At 41.0% G+C, this 17,044-nt stretch overlaps 1 pseudogene; it reads right to left on the reverse strand.

Annotated features, from left to right (window-relative positions):
- LOC148034839 (threonine synthase, chloroplastic-like) overlaps nt 1-3,955 on the reverse strand; it is a 180,253-nt pseudogene extending 176,298 nt beyond the window's left edge.
- Nucleotides 3,956-17,044: the final 13,089 nt, after the last annotated feature.

Here is a 17,044-nt window from a genome sequence, read left to right on the forward strand (position 1 = left end):
TGGATTGGTGGTGGCAATGACCTCTCTCTCTCTCTCCCTTGCACATGTTGATCTCTCTCACTTCTTCTCTCTATACATATCTACATCAACAAAAAGAAAGAGAGAAGTAAAGAAAAGAGAAAAACAAAGAGAGAAGAGATAATGCACTTACCTCAAAGCATAAAGAAGAATCAATTCGTACTTCTCTCCTTTTTCTTCTTCTTTGCGAGTTCCTTCCTTCTCCTTTACACTTGTCTCCTCCCTCTTTGTGGATGGCAGTAGTGGTGGCATCCTCTCCCTCTCTCTGTCTCTTGCTTATTTACAAACCTGTAAAATGCCATGCTTGGGTTTTGACACTTTTTATGACGCCCCTCTCTCTCCCCTTTTTTATTTCTCTCCATCTCTCTCTTTCTTCTTGTCTCTTCTTGTCTCTGTTTCTCTCCCTCCTTCCCTCCCCACTCTCACTCAACTCATCTCATTGCAAAGACAATCAAAGATAGAAAATAAAAAGCTTAAAAAACAAAGATATTGAAAGAAATGTCACCCCACCTCTCTTTATCTCTCTCCCCCCTCTCCCTTTACTTTTCTTTCTTAACTTTCTTGCTCCCCTCTCTTTCTCTCTCTATTTCCCTTTCTTTATTTCTCCCCCCTCTCTCTCTCGTTGTTTCTCTCACTCATCCTCCTCTCTCCCTCCCTTCATCTCTCATTTCTCTTTTCCTCTTTCTCTTTGTTTCGTTTCTCCCCTTTCTCTCCCTCTTTCTCTCTTTCTCTCTTCCTCTCCCTTCCTTCTTCTCCCTCCCTTCCTCGCTCCCTTTCTTTCCATGTATCTCTTTGCAAAGAAAAACAAAAAAAGGAAATAAGACAATACAAAAATAAAGCAAGAAGAGGCAATGTACCTACCTCAAAGGCCAGAAGATGAAACCCTTTATACCTTCTCTTCGCACCTTCCCTCCCTTCTCCCTTGCATACTTCTCTTTCTTCTTCGTGTATAGTAGCAACGACAGTGTTGATGGCAATGAGATCCCCCCTCTCTCTCTCTCTCTCTTTCTCTCCATCTCCCTCTCAAAGATTTAAGCTTTCTCTCTCTCTCTCTCTCTCTCTCTCTCTCTCTCTCTCTCTCTCTCTCATTCTTTCTCGCAAATATTTTCTCAGCAAATGTCACGCTCGGGTTTTGAAAACATTTTTCTCAGACTGGCATCACTATTATTATCGCTATTAGTTGCTAAAAGTGTTGCTATATGCATCACTATTAGCGCCGATATTAGAATTGGTGAATTCTAATAGCAACGCTAATAGTGATGCATATAGCGACGCTTTTAGCAACAATACTTTTTTGGGTCACAAATGGCCATCAGTATTGCCCCATCCCCTTGTAGTGTCTCTTGATTCAATAAGACCGTCATGCCAAAATCCCTAAAGCTCCTGTGTGAGACTGATACCACACTAATTCACCCATAAGTCACTCAAATTCAACATCTCATCGTCAAATTGCTATGCATGGAACAAATTTGAATTCCCTTGAAAAGAATTTACAATATCATGATTTTCCATCTCACGAAGTACACACTCTTTCTCACTCCAAGCACCTAATCCAAAATGACCAAGTAGTTTTACTGATATATGAATCAAACAGAGTTCAAGTACTTCACATCATATTCCTTAGGGCCTCCATATCATGCTCAACATCAAGAAGAAAACCATCCTTGATTTTGTAAATGACCTTGTCCAACAAATATCCCTCATCAATAGGGTCATATGGGCTGAAAGGAACTCACTTGGCAGAGAAGGTAGTAGGTGGCTCGAACAAACCATGGTGGCACACATTCTCATAGATGTTGTGAGTTTCCTTCTTTTTCCTAGAGGTCAAAGTGGAAGAGGCGAGTCTCCATGGGTGAGAAGATCTCACAAATAGTGCTCTGTTCAGACCCCACCTCTTTTTATTGGTTTAGCTAAAAAAAATTGTCAAAAAATACTATTCGTTAACTCTTCTTACTAGTTTAGCTAGAAAACACATTCTGCAAGCTACATTACATAGATAACTAGGTTATTCAATACTCTCTTTGAGCTTTGCATGGCAAAAAAGTCTCATGCAAACAAAAGCATAATACTTTAGTTGTGATTTACAATTGCACACCCTAGTAAATCAATAGAATGACTCTGAATGGAGTTTTTAGTAGCTACAAACTTGCATTGGAAAATCTTCTAAGCACTTCCATAGCCATGATAAATGCAAGTACATCCTACACATGCATTGACACATGAGCAAGTTGGGAAAATTTTATTTCAGTGGCCCTAATGCATGTAATTATTTCAAGAGTGTATCAACCATCGAATGCACCCATCAGAATGGGGAAAAAATAGACCATCTCACAAACTCATTGTTGTGATAAAAGAAGCCTTTACACTGGAAACTTGTTGCATTTATAGCTATTGGCTTTGTTTTTCAAGTTGCACATCTCTCAAGTCCATCTTACAATCATTTTCTTCCTATTTCAAATCACTACATAGAATGATACAACATCTAACAAAAGGCATAGGAATTGCCGAGCTAGAATCTCATAGAGGTGAGAGAGGCACAACAAATAACATGATACATGTGTTGCAAAGATTCCTAGTGGCATGCTTAGTTTATTTCATGATAAACCTTAGGTGTAGTCTCAATCAGCACCCCTCTTGATTAGGATGTTTCTTATCAATCACACTGGCTGCCACTATTCTCAATGAGAAACAATCTTACATGTGCAATTATTAGGCCACTAAAAATTTTAATTGAATATTTCTTACAAACATAAAAAAACTAGTCACCATACTAAAGTGTTTTGGTCCTGCAAAAGGTTATGTGCAAGGATTATCAAGGTGCTTGTGTTGATTCTTCACATGTTGAGATTTAGGGTGATGTGGATGTATTCTAATCTTGGGCCCTCTAGATGAAATAGGCCCCATTCAATGTGACCACTGAAGTGAAGCTTAAGATCACAAATTTCCATATGTCCTGGACTATTAGCACCAAGTATCTTATTTGTTATTCAAAAGGAATATCATTGCCTTTATCTCCTCCTCAAATGATGGCCTATTAAGGAAGGCATTCTCTCAAGAAAGTAATATAACATCATAGTTATGACTTCCTCCTTATTGTGTTGCAACCTATGTATATGATATTGAACTATAGCATGTGAACTTCTATCATCCTTTTTATTTTGTAAGAAAATTTCAATGCATTACAATCACTAGCTTTCAATGCTCTCATTGTACTCCTTCATATTGCTTACGAACAATTACAAATACCAAATTCTCTCTCATTGAAATAAATGTGATCAAGCCTAGTCTACCCTCCATGACTAATTAGAGTGTAGGTTTCTGCATGTCAAATTTGCCAAATAATATTACTTGTGTCCACATCTCATGTGTTAGATCAAATCATCAAGAAAAATTACCATATTGAAATCACCTCTACAAATATGACTTCCATATCAAGTTCGAACTAAACCACCTTAAGGTAATACCAATCCTAATATGGCTTGCCTAAAAGTAAGCAAAAGCTCAATATGATCCAGTATAGCCAAATGAGAGGGTCTAGAGAGGAAACATGCTTGCTTGGGAAGAAATTAAGCCAAAACACGAAGACCATGAATAGGCGGGGACCATAGTGGGCTGCATAATGCTAACACCATCTCTCAAATTAGGGGTGGAAAGTACATAACTCTATGCAATGAAATGGGAAATATTTTTAGATGTCCTCCATTTTCCCTAAAAAAACCTCAAGATGACCACCACCAAATAATATTTATCATCACCATATTGCCAACATCTTAGAAGAGCCTCTAGAAAGCTACTTGGGACAGCTACTTCCACTCTAGGCACCATCTACAAAGAAGCACCAATGTCAATGTAGCTCATAGGCATACCTTAGAGGTCCCCCATCTGCTAGCACCCTTAGAAGAACCTCAAGATGACCACAATGTGCCTTTACCACCATAGCCACCAAAGAAGCTTTATCATCACTATATTGCCAACATCTCAGAAGAACCTTTAGAAAGCTAGTTGGGATAGCCACTCCCACTCTAGATACCATCTCCAAAGAAGCACAAATGTCAATGTATCTCATAGACATACCTTGATCATAGAAAAGGAACATAGAACCATCTCTATCTCACATGCAATCTGCTCTAATTGAAGCATAGCATGCCATGGAATCCTTGGTAGTGGAAGCTTTCTTTCTTGGCTATTTACCCTCATTTGGATTGACATATATAACTATCTTTATTTTAGCATTACTATAATTACAGTTCTCAACATTGACCTGGAGAATAAACATTATACTTTGGTAGTCTATTGCTTGTAGTTTGTGGATAGCTCTATACTTTAGTATTCCCTCCTATTTCTTCCTTGTTTTGGCTGAGTTTTTAAGGGCTGATTTGTAATCATTTATAGTAGTCCATTCTATTGATTTTACACTAGTATATTGTCATTTATTGAGATATGAAGCCATGCACTGATCCTAAGCTGGATAAAAGATTGAGAGGAGCCAAGAAAGGCTGGAGAGGCAGTACCATGCCTAAGTGGGCTGTGATAGCATGATAAATATGTGGGATCTAGAGCATGGCATATGGGGAAGCTATGGAGGTTGGAAAATAAAGAGAGAGTTCATGAAGACATTGACATGACTGATTATTACACAAGTGAATTAGCTTCCAAGATGGAAGATTGGACTCATAAACACAATCTTGTGTATTGACTATCAATGACATAGACACTTTACTGAAGGACAAAAGTACTATGACATTGCATTAGAAAAGAGTGCAAGTACAATGCTTTATAGGAAACTAAATGGTAGCACTTCTCCTACTGTGGATATGGGATTCTGGTCCTGAGCCCTCACTGCTCCTAACAAAGCAACTAAAGTAGGTGTGATCACAAACATCTCAATAGAGAACCTAGAAAGATTGGACAACCCCGAACTAAGAAGATTCAAGCTTGACCTCAACTCAGACATAGCCTTTACATAGTGTGTTTTCACACTGTCTACTTTTGTCTCTTGACACACTGTAATTTGCTCTTCCACTAAAAAAATCTGAGAATTTTAAAGTTGATTTTCTCCTATCTTTGCAAATCCAACATGGGAAAAGACTCTCCATCAACTCGCTTCAAAGGAGTCAGGTTTGACCGCATCAAACTCATCCTGATGAAGAAGGGCCTTTGGGCCATTACCACAGGAAAAGAAAAGAAGCCTCGTGATGCAAACCTTGCAGTCACTTGGCAAAAGAATGATGATAAGGTTCATGCCATTATGAAACTGGAGCTAGAAGATAGCTATATCCACCATGTGGATAATTGTGATATGTCATAGGATACATGGAAGAGACTTGACACTTTGTTTGGTGTACAGCCTAAGTCATCAAAGTATGGTCATTTGATTGAATTTTTCAGGCTTCAAATGAAGTCCAACGCACATCACTTGCCACACATCTAAATTACATGGAAGGACTTCTAATCCAACTGGCAGGAATCAATATTAAAATGGAAGAAATTGTTTGCTTTGGTGTTCTACTTAAAAGTTTGCATCCTGAATATAATAATGTATCTACAACACTAATCAATATGTCAAACCATGAGCTTGTTGATATCCAAGCATCATTGTTAGAGGACAAAAAGAAGCTAATAAATAAGAAAGAGAAGTTTTGCCATGCCGATAAGAGGTCCCAAAAGGCCTATCTAGTTGTTGTCAAAGAAGAAGAAGAAAATGGAGCAAAAGAAGAATAAGACGAAGAAGAAGAGGAAGAAGACCGCCAGGAGAAGGACAAACTCCTCATGTAGCCTTGTATACTACAGCCTTTGTACACTTTGTGAGGCTTCTGCCAGCCTTTGGATGCCCATCATGTTTATGGTACCCACACTTAGTCTTTTCTGTGACAGCCTCTGGTGTTTTTCCATGTCTATGGTGTGCCCACACTTTGTAGGAGTTGCTCTCACTAAACCCTTTACACACTTTGTACTTCTCGTTGTGATTGAGCAGGGGTGTTGAGATGTTTGCAATCACACCTACTTCAGTCTCTTTGTAAGGAGCAGTGAGGGCTCAGGACTAGAATCCATATGCACAGTAGGAGAAGTGCTACCATTTAGTTTCCTATAAAGCATTGTACTTGCACTCTTTTCTAATGCAATGTCATAGTACTTTTGTCCTTCAGTAAAGTGTTTGTGTCATTGTCAGTCAATACACAAGATTGTGTTTATGAGACCAAGCTTTCATCTTGGAACTTAATTCACTTGTGTAATTGTCAATCATGTCAATGTCTTCATGAACTCACTCTTTCTTTTCCAACGTCCATAGCTTCCACATCTGCCATGCTTTAGATCCCGCATATTTAACATCATTATATCTAGTTCTTCAAATGATAGTACTATTGTTAATATTGAAAAGATTGATGGCACAAAATTTTACCGATTGAAAGATGCAAATATGGCAGGTCTTGGTTCAAAAGATACACGCTAGGCCCTTGAAAACCAAGAGTGTAAAGCTTGAAGGCATTGATTAGGATACTTGGGATGAGTTGGATGAGGTATGTAAATCCACTCTTATATTGTTATTGTCTAAAGAGTTGTACTTCAATGTTGTGGCACCTAAGGATAATACTTGGCAATTATGGACCCACTTATATGAAGGAAGCGACTAGTTTATCTACACATTTGAATGAGTTTCATTCAATTTTCAAACATTAAACTTCACAAGGCATTGCGTTTAAGGAAAAACTCCCTCCCTTGTTCTTGTATGTGACACTTCCTAAGTCATGGGACACTTTCCATAGTGCCATGTGTACTAATATGCCTAAGGACGATTTGAAACTTCAGGATATTAAGGGTGCCTTACTCATAGAGGAGATAAACAAGAATAATGTAGATGGAACCCCTACTTCTTATGCATTGATTGTTAGGGACTAACATGATGGTAAGAATAGTAATGACTATTGTGGTAGGGATAGACATGATGGTAAGAATAGTAATGACTATTGTGGTAGTGATTCACAAACGTCTTGGTCTCATAGGCATTTCATAGTAAGTCATGTGGTTGTAAGCCTCTCTTACATATCATTAGTACTATGGAATGTAACTTATTAATGTTATGCAAGGTGAAGTAGAGAAAATCTCTTTGAAGAAGCCTAAATCTCAAGGACTCACAATGAAGGTTTGGTGGAGTATCTCCAATATAAAATTGGTTCTAATTAATACATGGAAAAGATTAAGGAAGCTACCAAATAGTTTGTGACTTTGTTGAGACTTTTGTTTTACTTGCTAAATTATCGTTGTTGCATTGGTTTTCTCTTTTCTTCTAAACTGGTATAACAAAAACATGAGGAGTGAATAAACATGGAGATTAACAATTTGAAAAGGTTAATTGTCTTGTGTGTAGGGTACATACCTTATTACATCTATTCCTTCATATTTCATGTATGTTTTCAGACTGATGTGTAAGGTATTTTATGAGACTATGTGCAAACATGCATTAGTCTATCCATTCTATATCCTTATGCTCATGTTGATGGATTATGAATAAGGTTTTATAACTATTATAAGATTTTGCCAGGATGTCACTAGATTCAAGGCATGGGTAAGCTTTAAAACTAGATGAAGGTGTTTTAGGAAAAAATAAATATCTAAGCCCACATCTCTTTCAGAAAACTTCAATTTTATATCCTCCTAGTTGAGAGGACAAGAACTTAATACATCATGTGTGATGTATGCTAGTATATATACTAATTTATCTCATGTCTTTTTCATGTTCCATATATATTGTTCTCAACTTGATTTTGTGGGGAAGATACTAGTGTGAAGACGATGCACAATCGGATATTGATAAAGAAAGTCCTTATTTATATTTACATGGGCATAGCCTTATACAACATCTCGTGTGGTGATAATCCAGTCATTACATTTAGTTTGGGGAGAACAACATTGTATTGGATTTGTCTACAGGAACTGTGTAATAGTAGGGTTTTGGGTCATGAATCTTTAGGAATCGATAATTCATCGGAAGTTCAGGATATCCTTTCCGCTGGAATCCATACTTCCCATGGCGGCCCAACACCTTAATCCTGTCAGCTGGGATTACATGGGTTACTTCCTCATATACATATGAGTTGAATTCAACCCTCCGACCTTGAATATGCAGAATCGAATTTACGTGAGCTTCCACAAAAATGAACAGCTTCACGATTTTCAAATCTTCCAACCACTTGATCCTCTTTAGGTTGGTTTGTAGATAAGCGAACCGGTGGGCAGCTATGTAGTAGATTCCTGAAGACCCAGTCCATCTTCGTTCTATATATAAAGGTGATGGATTATAAATCTGCTCCAGGATGTTCATCATTTCAATTCTCTGCCTATAATGCGGAGAATGCATTGCAGTCATAAACATGATCCGGAACACCAAAAACTTGTTCCACGCTTCATAGTTCTGCAAGACAGTATTGTAGATGAGGAAATGTTTGGACAGTAACAATTTCTTTACTTCATTTTTATTGAGATCTCACGAAAACAATTCCGTTGTTGGTCGGCTCTGATACCAACTGTAACGTGTCCACTAGAATCATCTAGGACACGTCTTAGCAGTCCATCGGGAAGGATGTCTAGAAAACTCTGCCCGGCACTCCCATGGAATGTTACGGGTTTTGCAATCTAGGTCTTCCCGCGTCTGCCACGTAGCGGAAGTATCCTGGCCGTTTCCCCACTTAGGATCGACCGGAATTAGGGTTTTTCTTGTTTGGTCATTAGCTAACAGCAACTAGCGTCAGACCCAAGCGAACTACTTTACGCAGAAACGCCAGGTCCGAAGCGGATACACGCTGCACTTGGTTCAAGGAGAATGGGAAACGAGAGGGATGCAAGGCTCAACCTCTCTGCCTATAAGGCATAGTCCCATTCCGTTCCCTTAAAACAGCGTAAACCGGGTAAGATGCCGTCGCTCTCGTTATTTGTTTTGATGATGATGATCATCCCTCTGTTCGTCGAGGACTTTGAGAAAAGTTCCCGGCTAACCGGGACCACCCATCCATAGGACGGACCCATGGCCCATCCTCCGCACTTTCCTCGGTTTGTTTTAGTTATGTAATTACCTAACACATTAATTTGACATATAACAAACAGCTTCTTTGATTAGCCCTGTTAAGGACCGGTTCCTTCACGTAATCTTATCACGTGACATAGAAAAACAATATCAAACAACTTCTTTATTATCATAACATTATTTTATCTTTGAAATACAGAGGTTCCGCCCGTAGGCTTGTTCATAATCCGCCCAAAGGCTATCCAGTAATCCGCTAGGGATCACTATTCCAAGCTTCTGCCCATAGACTAGTATGCGGGCCTCGAGATCCAATCCCGAGTCACGTTAGCCTCTTGTGCAGGACCCAGAAGGCGAGGGATTTACGGCCAGAGCCCCCCTGGCACCCAAGCGTCCTCCTGCTCCAAGTAGAGCTCAACGGAAAGACCTCTCGCAGCGGGTTCGGTCCACGTTCCCGGCGCGGTCAACAACCCCCTTGGTTAGGGTCAGGCAGGCAGTCGGGGGTAACTGAGCTGCCACTCCCTTCAGGCCTTCAACCTGAAGCATTTATATATCTTTCATCCTTTAGTTCCTTGAACAAACAATGCAAACAGTGCTTTCTAAACTGTTACAAGCACAATCAATTCCAGTGGTCGTTTAGTTGGCAAACTGTTAAGGAGTGACTCCTTCTCTCCGAATGCATCCTGCATTCGATCCGGAATCAATTGCAACTTGGCAAGATTCCTTTCGTCCTTGGGTTAGGGTCATACCCCGTTAACCCAACTTAACCAATACCTTAGGGTTTTAATTAGTAGTAATCCCGGCGACCATGTCGCTTTAATTTATTGACTAATCATTTGCGTCCGAGCAATTACCTAACTTCCCTTAACTTGGCAAATTTTTCCCTAATGAGGGCGATGTAACAGGATGACTACCCATCCCCTTGCAAGTTAAACTTGCGCAAGAACCTGCCAACCTCATTCCAAGGATTGGCAAAACTTCCTTGTGATCAAACCACAAGACTATGCGACGTTGCAACTTGTTGCACAAGTGTCGCCTCCAATCCAAGAGATCATTTCACTTTTGAATGGTGTTTTCTGGTCAAGAATTATGACTAGACTCGGAGTAGGGTTTTGGGCGTCTTCTCGCTCACTCCAATCCTAATTGCACTAGACCGACAATGTTTGGTCCTAGGGATTCCAACTCAAACCAAGTTCTAGCACTAGGTCGAATGATCCTTAGGGTAGAAACCCTAGATCATTATTTGCTTGCACGTCCAATTGCCTCAACATTTCGGGAATGTGGGTAGGACCATTGGGCATGAAGGTTTCGACTTAGCGTCAATTGGAAAACTTGGCCGAATCCTTAACGTGCTAATCCCTAGTTAGTGTTTGGGGTATCTATCGTATTGACTGAACCATGCCCATACGAATCCCTTACGGCTAGGTGATTTGGATAATTTACTATACTTGTCTCGCGACAAGGATGAATCCTTCCCTAGAGATAATAAACTAGATCTAAAGAAGAAAATGGCTTCGACTACCACAATACATGTAAACATGCGACTCACTCTATCTTTTATTGGTAAGTAAAAATACATGATAAGTTGGATACCAACTTTCTTAGGACCTACTAGGCCTTACTTCAAACAATCATGTCTGCTACCTTGTTATCTTCACTTTAGAATCTCATGCTTGTTTAAATCTTGCAACCTTTCCTAACGGCAACACTTGATGAATGAATTTTTATGCACGATGACAGTGCAACATGCAACCCTTTCATAACTACAACGTAGTTAAATGAGAATATTGTAGAGTTAGTGTTGGTATATTCTTTCTTGCGAGCACATGCCACATGCCAATCCCTAGATTCAATTTTTGATACGCCACCATTACTTTTCGGATAACCTCCTACGGGTGTTAACAACTTTTCCCCATGAACCACTACCATAAAGATTTTTCCTAAATTGCGACATATGCTTATTCTTTCCATGACTAGTCAAAAATACACTTAATAACTTCAACCATAGAATGATAAGCGGTGGGTGTTCTAGGCTTGCTAATTTGAAGTGCATGATAAGGAAACATAATACTAAGGTCGTACGATGGATAGACAACTCACGTTCATCATTTTGAAAATGTTAATGACTCCATTTCATGTCATGAGATAATTCTAGTAATCGATCAAATAGACGAATTTTCCTCAATTGCCTTTTTAATTCGGCTTGGTAAATTTGAACATGCATAGGTGCTTTCTATTCCGTGAGAGTTATCATACCTAATGTATTACTTTTGCGTAGAAGTAAAAATCATAAAAAAAACCTGGGTCTGTGGGCTCGGGGAGATATCCACTTGAATGCTTGGAGATGAACCTCCCGCAGGCGCGCCTTGCAACTTCTTGGGAGCCATTGTAGTCGTGGTTACGGACTCCGCAGTTTCCCTCTATCCTTTACTCTTGCTTTTTGAGACGGCTAGGAGGTCGATACCTTCTCCTCGCGTAGGAATAGGAGTTTCCCGAACCCGTTTTCTAAAACTGAGAGGCCCGCATAGGATCAAGGCCTATGGCCTTAAACCTTAGAAGCTTCTAAGAAGCTTCTGGGAAACAGCAGCCACGTCGGGGGGGGGGGGGGGTCGTAGTCACGGCGAGGGTGGGCGGCGTTCCTGGTTGCGGCAACAGACGGTGGCCACGGCAGCCCTTGGCGGCGTTTCGCCAGCGCGACGGCTTCCCCTCAGCACGGCGACGTCCTCTCAGCACGGCGACCTCCTCTCAGCCTCTTCCTAGGGGGTGTTTATATAGGCATGGGGGGGGGAGAAGGCCTCCACCACGTGGCCCCCTTGCATGGGTTCCCCCCCTCCCATGCAGGCCACGACTTTCATATCCCCATCCCCCCCACACTCCCTTTTCTCCAGTCGTGCATCGGCTGGAGAAAAAATAAAAAAAATTTGCCTTAAATATTCAAATTGCCCTTCCCAAGAGGGTGTTTTTGTGAGACTAGCGGTTTCGAACTTTCGGGTTTGATTTACCAACGCGGAGGACCCCATTTCTCGCGTGCGGGTCACACATTACACCGCCAATAATTTCAATACAAGAGATAACCTTTGCACAAGGTTTACGTCGTGTGCGGGACGTCAATATTCACGGGTGGGAATATTACAATGTGTTAGGTAATTAAATAACTAAAACAACCTGAGGAAAGTGCGGAAGATGTGGCCATAGGTCCATCCTACGGATGGGTGGTCCCGGTTGGCTGGGAACGTTTCTCAAATCATGATGGACAGCTAGAAGATCGTCAAAGAATACGAACAGTAAGAGTGTTGACCTAGAGTCTAAGTTATAGATGATTCTGATTTATGATGTTTTAGGGGAATGGAATGGGACTATGCCTTATGGCAAAGAGGTTGAGCTTTGCATCCCTCTCGTTTCCCATTCTCCTTGAACCAAGTGCAGTGTGAATCCGCTTCGAACCTGGTATTTCTGCGTAAAGTAGTTCGCTCGGGTTTGACGCTAGTTGCCATTAGGAAATGACCAATAGGGAAAACACTAATTCAAGTCGGTCCTAAGTGGGAACGGCCGGAATACTTCCGCTACGTGGCAGATGCAAAAAGTCCTAGATCGCAAATCCCGTAACATTCCACGGGAGTGCCGGGCGGAGCTTTCTAGACATCCTTTCCGATGGACTGCTAAGACGTGTCCTGAAGATAACAAATGGACACGTTACAGTTGGTATCAGAGCGAACCAACAACGGAATTGTTTTTATGAAATCTTAATAATATGAAGTGAAGCAAAAGTTGTTGTTCCAAACCATTTCCTTACTTTTGATGCTATCATGCAGAATTACGAAGCATGGAACAGGTTCTTAGTGTTTCATGTCATGCCTATGACTGTGATGCATTCCCCGGATTATCGACAAAGGGTTGAGATGATGAACATCTTAGAGCGTATATAATCCATCACCTTTGTACATGGAACGAAGATGGACGGGCACCTCAGGAATCTACTATATAGCTGCCCACCGGTTTGCATACCTACAAACCTACCTAAAAAGGATCAAGTGGTTGGAAGACCTGAAAGTCGTGAAGCTGTTCGTTTTTGTGGAGGCTCACGTAAACTCAACTTTACATATTCAAGGTCGGAGGGTTGAGCTGAACTCATATGTATATGAGGAAGTAACCCGTGTAATCCTCGCCGATAGGGTTAAAGTGTTGGGGCGCCATGAGAAGAATGGGTTCCAAAGGAAAGGATACCCTGAACTTCCAATGTCTTACCGATTCCTGAAGATCCATGATCCGAAACCATACTATTATCCAATTCCTATAGATAAATGTAATACAACATTATTCTCCCCAAACTAAATGTAAACAATTGGCTTATCATCCCAAGACATGTTGTATTTGGAAAGGGCTATGCCCATATAAGTACAATAAGACTTCTGTTTATCAATGTTTGTTCCGTCGTTGAGAATTGATAAGAAGTTAAGTGGTTAGATTACTTGGTTGATTGCTGAAATGGAAGTGAAATATAAATCATAGCATTTAACGAGTAATAACGATAAGAAATCTTTGTCCAGGCACAACCCCAGGTACAGAATCCCTGTTTGCCTCCTACATCAAGTACTGCTGTAATCCACGAGAAGAAGTTTCTTCTCAAGCAGATTAAGCCGCCCGAATTTGATGGGAGAGGCAGGTCTGTCCAAGCAGATGCTGAAATTTGGATTGAATCCATGGAGGATTACTTTGAAGCAGCCGGGACTGCACCCGCCAACCAGGCTATGCTCGCCAAGCTAAAGCTCACCGGCAAAGCCAGGCTTTGGTGGAAGCAATGGTGTAGAGATCAAGGGATCGCGGAGGGATCTGTTACCTGGGAGAAGCTGAAGAAAGCCATGTAGGGAAGATACATACCACCTGTGTATCACATGCAGAAAATGAATGAGTTCTACGAGCTAAAACAGCTAGGACTCACTCTTGACGTATACTATTCCAAATTTGTTTCACTTCTTAAGTATGCGCCATAGATGGAAATGACACAGCAGGTGTCAAAATTTTGTGCTGGGTTAAATCCACTAGTGAATACCCGTCTCGAATCTATGAACCCATTGGGTCTACAGGATGCACTCATTCGAGCTGTCCCTATAATTCAGGAGATGCAGCCTAGACTAAGAGGCAACAAAACTTGGTCTTATAATGACCCAAACAAAGGAGCATACAAGCCTCAAATGAAGAGAGTTCAAGGTCAGAATCAGGGACAAAGAAAGAAAGAAATAACTAACAGTGTCAACAACTTTGTTTCGACTCAAAGCAATGGCCGAAACCTCCATTGTTTCCACTGCAACGAGCCCGGTCATTTCAAGAGGCAATGTCCCAAGCTTGGAGGAGGACATCGCCAAGCACCTTTCCAAGGAATGGGCCATGGTCAAGGAGCCGCTACCCGAGGCAGAGGAAGAACCACCTGCATTGCCAATAGGCAAATGTGCGAAGAAGAAGAAGATCGAACCAAGGAAACAGAGTTTGAAAGGGCGACAATCCATGCCAATCTTTACAAGAAAGGGCTAAATCGCCAGTTCTCGGTGATTCAAACACTGTCAGACTATCAAGGTAGAAGTTTCAAGACCTTGATTGATTGTGGTAGTACACATTCATTTATCTCACCAGCTTGTGCAAAAAGATTAGGAATAGCCACAGTAGAAGCACCTATCTTGCTTGTGGAATTGGCAAATGGTCGTGAGGTTACTTGTACCAGGCAAACTGCTAAGGCGGAATACTTTCTGGAAGGAAAGACGACTTCGGTCAAATTCAGAGTCATGAATTTAGGCATCCATCAGTGTCTACTTGGAATGGATTGGATTAAACCCAATGATGCCCACATTCATTGTGGAAAGGGCCAAATTTCCTTCTGAGAATTTGAAGGGGATTTAGTCACAACTCAAGGTGAGGCAGGAAAGCCAAAAATTCAATTGGCCAAAGCATCTCAGATTATAAAGGGAGTCAGAAAAGGACTACCTGTCTACTTGATTAAGCTCAACAAGTTAGATAAGAAGCAGGACTCTAGTGAAGGACCTTCTTGGCTAAAGGATTATGCGGATGTATTCCCTAAAGAGTTGACAGAACTTCTGCCTCAAAGAGAAATAGATCATGAGATCAAGCTAGTACCAAGAGTTGCGACAATTGCAAAGAGACCCTATAGAATGTCCACACCGGAAGCAATTGAGCTAAAGGAACAACTCAAGCAACTGCTAGATCAGGGCTACATCCGTCCTAGTAGTTCACCATGGGGAGTCCCAGTACTGTTCTAGAAAAAGAAAGATGGAACACTTCCACTATGTATTGATTACAGAGGGTTGAATCAATCAACTGTAAAAAACAAGTACCCTATTCCCAGAATAGATGAGCTTCTTGATCGTCTTCAAGGTGCAAAGATCTTCTCCAAGATTGATCTCAGGTTGGGTTACTATCAGATAAGGATCAAGGAAGAAGATATCCCCAAGACAGCCTTCAATACAAGATATGGACACTTTGAGTTCCTAGTTATGTCATTCGGGCTTACGAATGCGTTTGCCACCTTCAACAGGTTAATGCAGGATATCTTTCGGCCATATCTTGATGATTTCGTGCTTGTCTTCTTCGACAACACTCTAGTCTATTCTAAACATGAAGAAGATCATGAACCCCAACTTTGGATTGTCCTTGAGACAATGAGGTCACATAAGCTGTATGCTAAGATGAAGAAGTGTGCATTCTTCAGACGTCAGATTGAATATCTGGGATTCATCGTATCAGCAGAAGGAATATCAGTGGACCCAGCCAAGGTCAGAGATGTGCTAGAATGGCCAATACCAACAATTGTCAAAGAAATATGCAGCTTTCTTGGATTGACAAGATGGTATAGGGTCTTCATAAAAAGCTATGCTTTGATTGCAGCACCTCTGACGGACTTACTGAAGAAGAAAAATTCCATTACATGGTCAACTCCCGAACAAGCTAGCTTCAACAGATTGAAGCAAAGTTTGGTATCAACACCTATCCTAAAACTTCCAGACCTCAATAAGGAGTTCGAGATAGTAACTGATGCTAGCACACTTGCCCTAGGATGTGTGCTCATGCAGGAAGGTCATCCTGTAGCATACTCTTCAAGGAAGCTGAAGAGTCATGAGAAGAATTATGCTATCCATGATCTAGAATTGTTAGCTATCATCCATGCTCTAAAGCTTTGGAGACACTACCTATTGGGTAAAAAGTTTACTCTAGTGACTGATCATAAGAGTCTCAAGTGGATCTTTACCCAGAATGAGCTCAACATGAGGCAACGCCGGTGGATTGAAGTGCTGGAGGAGTATGACTTTGAAATCAAGTACCGACCTGGAAAAGAGAATGTAGTTGCCGATGCACTTAGTCGCAAGGCATTACTTAATTCCCTAATCTTGCAGAATCCATCAACAGCTAGGTCCTTAGCTACAAAAGTATCTATGCCAAACAATCCAATACTTGAGTTAGCTAGAGAGGATGCATGCCATGATCCAGCCTATCAAACGATGCTAAGGGAAATCTCTATCAAGGATCAGGATCAAAAGCTGCAGGCTAAGTATCATGAATTCTCTGTCAATAGTGGACTTGTCTACTATAGAATGAGAGTATGTATACCGGCAAGACAGTCACTTAAGTAGAAGATATTGTGGGAAGCTCATGATTCCCCTTTCTCAGGACATCCTGGCTATGCCAAGTCTCTCAATGCGGTTAAGAAGAGCTACCATTGGGAGAGGCTTAAAGGTGACGTTCTCAAGTATGTCACCAGTGTTTGTCTTGTCAACGTATCAAAGCCGAACATGTCAAAATGCCAGGGAAGTTGCAACCGCTTGACATTTCCCAAATGAAATGGAAATTCATCAGTATGGACTTTGTTTTTGGCCTACCCCAAGTCCAGGGAGGATACAACTCCATCATGGTTGTGGTTGACATGCTTACTAAGGTTGCACACCTTATTCTCGTGAAGACAAACTATAAAGCCTCAAACATTGCAAGGTTGTTTATCAAAGAGAT

Source organism: Lygodium microphyllum, chromosome 6 (genome assembly GCF_053477565.2).
Source record: "Lygodium microphyllum isolate KBCC chromosome 6, Lygodium_microphyllum_v1.1.10, whole genome shotgun sequence".
Lineage (NCBI taxonomy): Eukaryota > Viridiplantae > Streptophyta > Polypodiopsida > Schizaeales > Lygodiaceae > Lygodium > Lygodium microphyllum.